Source organism: Oncorhynchus mykiss, chromosome 21, assembly GCF_057628025.1.
Source record: "Oncorhynchus mykiss isolate SJ-2025 chromosome 21, ASM5762802v1, whole genome shotgun sequence".
Lineage (NCBI taxonomy): Eukaryota > Metazoa > Chordata > Actinopteri > Salmoniformes > Salmonidae > Oncorhynchus > Oncorhynchus mykiss.
In genome coordinates this window covers 45,118,638-45,128,265 of record NC_143042.1, presented here as the reverse complement: position 1 = coordinate 45,128,265, position 9,628 = coordinate 45,118,638, and positions in this window count along the sequence as shown.

Sequence of the window (9,628 nt, the reverse complement as noted above, 5' to 3'; positions counted from 1 at the left end):
TCTGATACTTGTTGTTACTATAGGTTCATGAGATGAACTAGAACAGTCCAACCACCTTCAAAACTTCTGGTCACTTATGAATTCATGATATATTAATGTCCAATTTCCAGTATCCAATCTTTCAAACTTTTCAATGGGGTTTACTGTAGCTGAGGAAATGAGGGTTCAAGAGTGAGAAGATGTTTGATTTATGAAACCCATCCATGAGGTTAGTTTTGACTAGAAGACACTATGGATCTTGTGATTTGTTGTAAATATGTTATGTGTACAGTAGATACATACAGGGGGGTCAATCTAACTACTTGCTAGGACAGTTGGCCAATGTCATGATATCACACTCCACCATTCATCAGACCTTATGACCGAGATCAACGGAAATCAATAACCATGAAAATAAAACAACGCAAAGTCTAAATCCCATCAAGAATGAGTGTTGAGTTACATAATTAACGTAGTAATGTCACTAATAAGTCGATTGCTTTCTTAATTAAATGGGGCTCTCATTTTGCGGACGAGGAGGATGCTCTGCAGCCACTCCATGGTACTTGCGCCCAACAGTCAAAGGTCAATGTACGAGAGGCGGATTATGATGCTGCACAAGTGTTATTCATCACATCCTCTGGGTAACCAGAGGTAACCTTGTTAGCCTACATGACTCCCTGTGTAGCACAGTATACTGCGGTGAGTTACTAGCAACGCGTTTGCAATAAGTTGCAAAGACAAAGGTTGTTAACTGATAAGGTTGTTTTGTTCCTACCGTAAGCCTTGTCTGTACTTCTGGAATTTTCCACAAAGCCAACATCGAGTCACTCTTGCATCACCCACCTACCTACCCAGTGGGCACACACTTGTTGAATGAACGTTGTTTCCATGTCATATAAATGAAATGACGTTGAATCAACGTGGACTAGACGTTGAATTGACGTCTGTTCCCAGTGGGTAACCTCTGATGACACAAACAAGGAAGGGCCTAAAACTGACAAACAGTATTGAGTGTACCCATTCACATCATTTATTTATTTCTTATTTATTTATTTAAGTTAAATTAGTTCTAGATTCATTACAAGAACATCACTTCTATAGTCTTAGCAACAACCACAAAAGTATTCTCATCAACATGTGTCAATGGATTTAAACCAGCGTAACATCAGTGTAACATGTATTCAGAGAGAGCCAAAGCAAAAGCGAGAGCAAAAGAGAGAGAATGAGAGAGAGAGAGAGAGAGAGAGAGAGAGAGAGAGAGAGAGAGAGAGAGAGAGAGAGAGAGCATCAGCCAGTGAAGCTGCAGCAACCACAGAAAGAGAGGATAGTATACATTTAAAAAAATAAATAAAATAAAAAAAAGATTAGGACATTTCTCCCCCACTATGCCTCGTGGGCACTGCCTGTACAAGCTGCTTTCTGTGGGACATTAGAGGCTGTAATCGAGTTGCATTAAACAGGCCAATGACCAGGACAGAAAGGTCAGTGGCCGCAAATTATTTGGTTGCCTGGCGTTTGGAAATGTTACCCAGCCCTCTAGGTCTGGACCGTTGGCAACAAATCACGTCCGATAGCTAAACTGATCAGCTTCTATTTGTGAAGGCTTAGCAGTAGAATCGATGGAGGTTGAATGTTGGAGTCGCCAATGTGCGTCCAAGACCATTTTTAAACACTTGGAAACCATTTTCTAACACAAGGAAGACGAGCATGACACTTATAAATGTACAAGCTTGAAAAGAATCACAGTGGTTATGTTGTGACGGGTATATATGAGGTCTTCTCCATTCATACATAAGCATAATATGACAATTCACATTAGCACTAGATACTGTACATGTAATTTGAACTGACACATGCATTATTTTACATTCACATTGCAAGCAACACACCGAACGACTGCAAAGGTATTCAAATGTCAAATGAATGTCTCAAGTGTGTCATGGTTGTGTTTTCCAGTGCTCAACTGAATGCCTGAATGCCTACATGGCCAAACGTATGTGGACACCCCTTCAAATTTGTGAATTGGTCTATTTCAGCCACACCCGTTGCTGACAGGTGTATAAAATCTAGCACACAGCAATGCAATCTCCATAGACAAACATTGGCAGTAGAATGGCCGTGCTGAAGAGCTCAGTGACTTTCAACGTGGCACGGTCATAGGATGGCATGTTTCCAACAAGTCCGTGCGTCAAATTTCGAACCTGCTAGAGGTACCCAGGTCAACTGTAAGTGCTGTTATTGGGAAGTGGAAACGTCTAGGAGCATCAACGGCTCAGTCGCAAAGTGGTAGGCTACATAAGCTCACAGAACGGGACCGCCGAGTGCTGAAACACATACAGTGCATTCGGAAAGTATTCAGACCCCTTGACTTTTTCCACATTTTGTTAGGTTACAGCCTTATTCTAAAATGGGTTATGCCATTTTTCCCCCTCATCAATCTACACACAATACCCCATAATACCCCATCATTTTTTGTAAATGTATAAAATAAAATAAACTGAAATATCACATTTACATAAGTTTTCAGACCCTTTACTCAGTACTTTGCTGAAGCACCTTTGGCAACGATTACAGCCTCAAGTGTTCTTGGGTATGACACTTCAAGCTTGGCACACCTGTATTTAGGGAGTTTCTCCCATTCTTCTCTGTAGCTCCTGTCAAGCTCTGTCAGGTTGGATAGGTAAAGTTGCTGCACAGCTATTTTCAGATCTCTCCAGAGATGTTCGATGGGGTTCAAGTCCGGACTCTGGCTGGGCCACTTAAGGACATTCGGAGACTTGTCCCGAAGCCACTCCTGCGTTATCTTGGCCTTGTGCTTAGGGTCATTGTCCTGTTGGACGGTGAACCTTCGCCCCCAGTCGGACGTCCTGAGCACTCTGGAGCAGGTTTTCATCAAGGATCATTCTGTACTTTACTCCGTTCATTATTCCCTCGATGCTGACTAGTCTCCCAGTCCCTGCCACTGAAAAACATCCCCACAGCCTGATTCTGCCACCACCATGCTTCACCATAGGGATGGTGCCAGGTTTCCTCCAGATGTGACTCTTGGTTTAATCAGACCATAGAATCTTGGACCTTTAATGCTGCAGAAATGTGTTGGTACCCTTCCCCAGATCTCTGCCTCGACACAATCCTGTCTCGGAGCTCAACGGACAATTCCTTCGACCTCATGGCTTGATTTTTGCTCTGACATCAAATCAAATCAAATCAAATTTATTTATATAGCCCTTCGTACATCAGCTGATATCTCAAAGTGCTGTACAGAAACCCAGCCTAAAACCCCAAACAGCAAGCAATGCAGGTGTAGAAGCACGGTCAAACGACTGTAATCCAAAAGGGTTTTTATCTAAACTTTTATTTTTCACCTGAGAATGATCTCAATGAATTTGTTCAACATTTGTTCAACAACAGTTGACATGCGCTGTCAACTGTGGGACCTTATATAGACAGATGTGTGCCTTTCCAAATATTGTCCAATCAGTTGAATTTACCACAGGTGGACTGAATTCAAGTGGTAGAAACATCTTAAGGGTGATCAATGGAAACACCTGATGCACCTGAGCTCAATTTCTAGTTTCATAGCAAAGGGTCTGAATACATATGTAAATCAGGTTTTTCTGTTTGTATCATTGTGGGGATTGTCAACTGTGTGTAGATTGATGAGAGGAAAACATTAATTTATTGATTTTATAATAAGGCTGTAATGTGGAAAAAGTCAAGGGGTCAGAATTCTTTCCAGGTGCACTGTAGAGCGTAAAAATTGTCCAATCTGGGTTTGGCAGATGCCAAGAGAATGCTACCTGCCCAAATGCATAGTGCCAACTGTAACGTTTGGTGGAGGTGAAATATTGGTCTGGGGATGTTTTTTATGGTTCGGGCTGGGCCCCTTAGTTCAAGTGAAGGGAAATCTTAATGTTACAGCATAGAGTTTGGGGAAGGCCATCTCCTTTTTCATCATGACAATGCCCCCATGCACAAAGCGAGGTCCATACAGAAACGTTTTGTCGAGATCAGTCTGGAAGAACTGGCCTGCACAGAGCACTGACCTCAACCCCATCAGGCACCTTTGTAATGAATTGGAACACCGACCGCGAGCCAGGCCTAATCGCCCAACATCAGTGCACGACCTCGCTAATGCTCCATAGTCATCATCAGTGACCTGACCTTCACAGTGCCTTCCGGACCTTTGACTTCTAAAGCGTTTGTTAGGGAAACGGAGACAGGATGGGGAAGAGGGAGCCTAGTGGAGGAGTGACTGTAACCATAGAGCTGGTTTGCTATGCCTCTACTCCTCTGCCCTTCACTCCTCTAGCGAGCCATCCCTCTTTTCTCTCTCCTGCATGTAATTCAAAAGAAAAAGAAAAACCATTTTGGAAAGCTGAAAAATTATGCTGTGTGGTCATAGAATTTACATGGTGCTGTATACAGTATGCTGATTCATTCCCAACGGCGCTATATAGCCTACTCAAAAAAATCTAATAGCATCATATTCTCTACAGTGCCTTGCAAAAGTATTCATACCCCTTGGTGTTGTTCCTATTTTTTTGCATTACAACCTGTAATTTAATTGGATATCATGTAATTGGTGAAGTGAAATGAAAAAAATACCAAAATACAAAACTGAAAAGTGGTCGGTGCATATGTATATATATATACATGCATATGTCACCCCTTTGCTTTGAAGCCCCTAAATACAATCTGGTGCAACGAATTACCTTCAGAAGTCACATAATTAGTTAATTAAAGTCCACCTTTGTGCAATCTAAGTGTCACATGATCACAGTATGTATACACCTGTTCTGAAAGGCCCCAGAATCTGCAACACCCCTAAGCAAGGGGCACCACCAAGAAAGCGACACCATGAAGACCAAGAAGCTCTCCAAACAGCTCAGGGACAAAGTTGATGGAGAAGTACAGATCAGGGTTTAGTTATAAAAAAAATATCAGAAACTTTGAACATCCCACAGAAACACCATTAAATCCATCATAAAAAAATGGAAAGAATATGGCACCTCAACAAACCTGCCAAGAGAGGGCCGCCCACCAAAACTCACAGACCAGGCAAGGGGATTAATCAGAGAGGCAACAAAGAGACCAAAGATAACCCTGAAGGATCTGTAAAGCTCCACAGCGGAGATTGAAGTATCTGTCCATAGGACCATTTTAAGCCGTACTCTCCACAGAGCTGGGATTTATGGAAGACTGGCCAGAAAAAAAGCCATTGCTAAAAGAAAGAAATAAGCAAACACGTTTGGTGTTCGCCAAAAGGCATGTGTGAGACTCCCCAAACATATGGAAGAATGTACTCTGGTCAGATGAGACTAAAATTGAGCTTTTTGGCCATCAAGGAAAATGCTATGTCTGGCGCAAACCCAACACCTCTCATCACCCTGAGAACACCATCCCCACAGTGAAGCATGTGGGGATGTTTTTCATCGGCAGGGACTGAGAAACTGGTCAGAATTGAAGGAATGACGGATGGCCCTAAATAGAGGGAAATTCTTGAGGGAAACCTGTTTCGGTCTTCCAGAGATTTGGGACTGGGACGGAGGTTCACCTTCCAGCAGGACAATGACCCTAAGCATACTGCTAAAGCAACACTCGAGTGGTTTAAGGGGAAAAATTAAATGTTTTGGAATGGCCTAGTCAAAGCCCAGACCTCAATCCAATTGAGAATCTGTGGTATGACTTCAAGATTGCTGTACACCAGCAGAACCCATCCAACTTGAAGGAGCTGGAGCAGTTTTGCCTTGAAGAATGGGCAAAAATCCTAGTGGCTAGATGTGCCAAGCGTATAGAGCCATACCCCAATAGACTTGCAGCTGTAATTGCTGCAAAAAGTGGCTCTACAAAGTATTGATTTTGGGGGCGTGAATAGTTATCCACGTTCAAGTTTTCTATTTTTTTGTCTAATTTCTTGTTTGTTTCACAATAAAATATATTTTGCATCTTCAAAGAGGTATGTTGTGTAAATCAAACGATACAAACCCCCCCAAAATATATTTTAATTCCAGGTTGTAAGGCAACAAAATAGGAAAAATGCAGAGGGGGTGATTAATTTCACAAGCCACTCTATGTTATTAACTAAAGCATATCACCATGCTCAGGCTTTGCTATTCCTGTGTTGTCCACTCTAGGTGTTTGATGGTAAGGTGCAAATAAGCCTTCCAGTGTTATTGAGCTATTTATTGAATTTGGTCATTTATTTGTATTATGTTGCTCGAAAAGACTTGCAAGACCAGGCATGTAGAGTAAAGATTTTCCTACTGTATTCCACCTGAATAATTGAGAAGAGTGCAGTTATTTACATTTGTTTTGACAAGATGGAAGATTGATAAAGCAAACCTGATGACGTTTCCGTTTCAGGGTCGTCATTATTAATTCAACAGATATAATTTTCTCCGAAGCCGAGAGCGAGAGGTTGTCCGAGTGAACTCATCAAGTGCTCGCTCTCATTGGTCAGCTACTTCATTGCTTTCATAGGCACTTCACATCAACCCTGCTTGGTGGTAGGGGGCTTGAAAATATAATATATGCCAATCAAAAGAGTCAGAAACATCACTTTAAACACAGTTGAGTGACAGACAGATTTCCCTGCACTTAACTGGTCACATTGTGGGCAGTTGTTCGGCATGGCGTCCTGAGAAAACCTCAGACCCATCTCCGTCTGATCCGAGCTGCAGATGGTGTGACCTCAACCTTTCACATTTCAACAAAATATCAATCAAAGTTTCGTCAAAGTTCAAATTAAACTCCAGTACATTGATTGATGTGAAGGTTAGGCTATCTGTATATTATTTCGCATCCAGGAACACTTTGTTGGCATCTAGGTCTGTCTGTCTATCCATGGGTTACCATGGTGACCTGGCTTGCCTAAAGCCTGCCAAGACAGATTTGACACAGGTAACACAATCCTAGGAAACAATGACCACGTTTACATGCACACCAATATCCCGTTATTATTCGTGACTGTCAAGAATTCTGTTTTTGAGCTGACGCATATGAACATATCCCGTTTACAATAACCTGAAAAAGCTTCTCCCAGTTATGAGAAAGCCAGATAAGATGTGTGGGATATGACGATCTCAGACGGGATACTGTGGCATGTAAACCTCTTATTCCGTTTACTGTTGTTTTTTTTGTGGTCTGCGCAGGCTCAGTTTCGCATATCATGGATGTTGTGTGATGTTTTCATCTGATTTTCAAACAAATCACTTCAAAAAGTAGGCTATCTGCACAGTTCTATCCATCATAATAATTCCATGATAATATATTTAGCTGATACTCCATACTAGATCGTATAGCCGACTGGCTACTTTCACCCCTAATTTAGACAAGTTTCTGCTTAAGAAAATTTTAATTTCCGACATTTGGTAGGCCATTTGTTTGTCGACTATAGTTAGATACATGCAGCTTCTTTTGAGTCATAACTTGTTGCCTCAGAAGACTAAATAAAGTAGTGCTCACCAGAATAATATCGTACATCAATAGAATGAATACCTTAGTTATCTAGTTAACACTGGTAAAAATGCCTGTTTCGTTTAGGTCTGCGTTTAGGGACCGGGGGGAACACAATAACTCCAAAACAGTGGAAAGATTGGTCCTCTGCAAAATGTCCAAATGTCATCAGTTTTAAGGAAATGAAAAGCTGCAAAAATGATGAAACACGTTTCGGATAAGACTTCAGTTGGTCTTGGGTGCATATTTTATGTGGTTGACATACTGTCTGCTTGCATAAGAGTCTCAAAGATAACACTTTACAGTGCATTCACAGTTTCTCAAGAGATGCTGAAAGAAAGAAATTATATTTCTCCAATCCTGTTCCCAAGACAAAATTAACATCTGTTCTATAATTTTACTGCAAGATATGAATAATTCAGCAGGAATTATGCTACATGTGAGAGTTTATAGGCCTACAGTCAGTGTCCATCAGAGGACGCTGGTGGGAGGCGCTGTAGGACGGGCTGATTGTAATGGCTGGAATGGAATAAATGGAACGGTATCAAACACATAAAGCAAATGGAAACCACATGTTTGACTCTGTTCCAGCTATTCCATTCCAGCCATCACAATGAGCCTGTCCTCCTATAGCGCTTCCCACCAACCTCCTCCGGTGTCCATATTTCAGTTATTATTCCATTTAAATATTAGGAATATTCTGTTTATTCATGGATACTTCATGGATATGAGCTACTATCCGGAATACTCTGTATATATAAACGTGGTCAGTGGAGAACTGTGTTACCTGTGGGATTTATAAACAGGGGGAAAGTGTGTGAGAGCGATCATGGGAAGAACTTCCCCATTTCTGCCAGAAGCTTACCAGTTGCCTTTTTGGGAGCCTAAAGTGGTGTTGATTGAAGATCTCGTGCAGCTGGGCGATTTGGGGATGAGGCCCATCTGTGCAGCTTTGGACAGTGTTGGCGTTGTCGGTGATTTGTGCAAAGTATTATTTACTTTGTGGTGATCTGCCTATGTAGTTAATTCATAATGTTTTTATGAAGAATTCACATCATGTTTCTGTAAAACTTGTAAGCATGCTGTTGAGGCCCAGAGGTATTGGAACAAAAAACAGTGTGTGTGATCAACTAACTACACATTCTGTGTTGCATGAAAATAGCTTTGGGGTTTTCTAATATTTAACTTAATTATCTAACAAGCACATTGCATTTAATTGTAAGCCTTCTCATTGACATTATTATAACTATCCTAATTTTTTTTATTATTTTTTTTTGTTTGAGAATGTAAGCCAGAAGCTACATCAACACTTGCATAACACGAAGAAGGCCTGAATGCACGATGTGCGGAAGTCTAATCACGTGTCAAGTAAATGTTTGATCAAATTATTGGCGCACATTTCAGTTTGATATTTAAACTCTGTAAAAATACCAATTTGCAATCCTCCAGGTGGATGTGAAGCTTAGGTACAGACTAATACTCACGATAAAAACGTTTTGTTTATTTCCATATAGCCTATGTTTCCTTTGTTTGTAAGTCATGCGTTTATGAGCTCCATGTCTGTCTGTCTAGCCATCTGTCACTTCAGTCATATGGGAGCGCTCGTGGGTCCACGGCTTAATTTACGTTTTTCCGCATATTGGCCTGCATTAGCCTACTATTATATATTAGGAAATATATATTCATTAAAAGTGTTCCCGCTTTGAGTTTGAGCCAGGAATGTTTGAGATGTCAATGGCTGTGTTAACACAATCAACCCAATTCTGATCTTTTTGCCACTAATTGGTATCTTGACTAATCAGATCAGAATGGTCTTTGTAAACGCAGCCTATTTAGACACCCTACATAAGGTCTCGTTTCCCTGCTCAGACATTGCATGCATCAACCAATGGTTGCGTGACACATCAAATGTTATAGCAATCTATCAGTCGATGACCCAGTCGATGATGTAGCATGCACCCATTGGGTGATGCATGGTACATCTGAGCAGGGGAACGCGACCATTGAGTTGATGCCAGTTTTGGTTAAGTGTAACCTATCCATGGGGAATGGTATGGTCCATGGGGAGGGACCATTGGTATAAAGCTGTCTGTTTCTCAAGTGTGCTGTGCTTCATTTCTATTCTAGCTCAGGTATGTGAGCTGTGAGGAGGCTGTCACTAGCTGGCTGATGGGATCAAACATCTTTC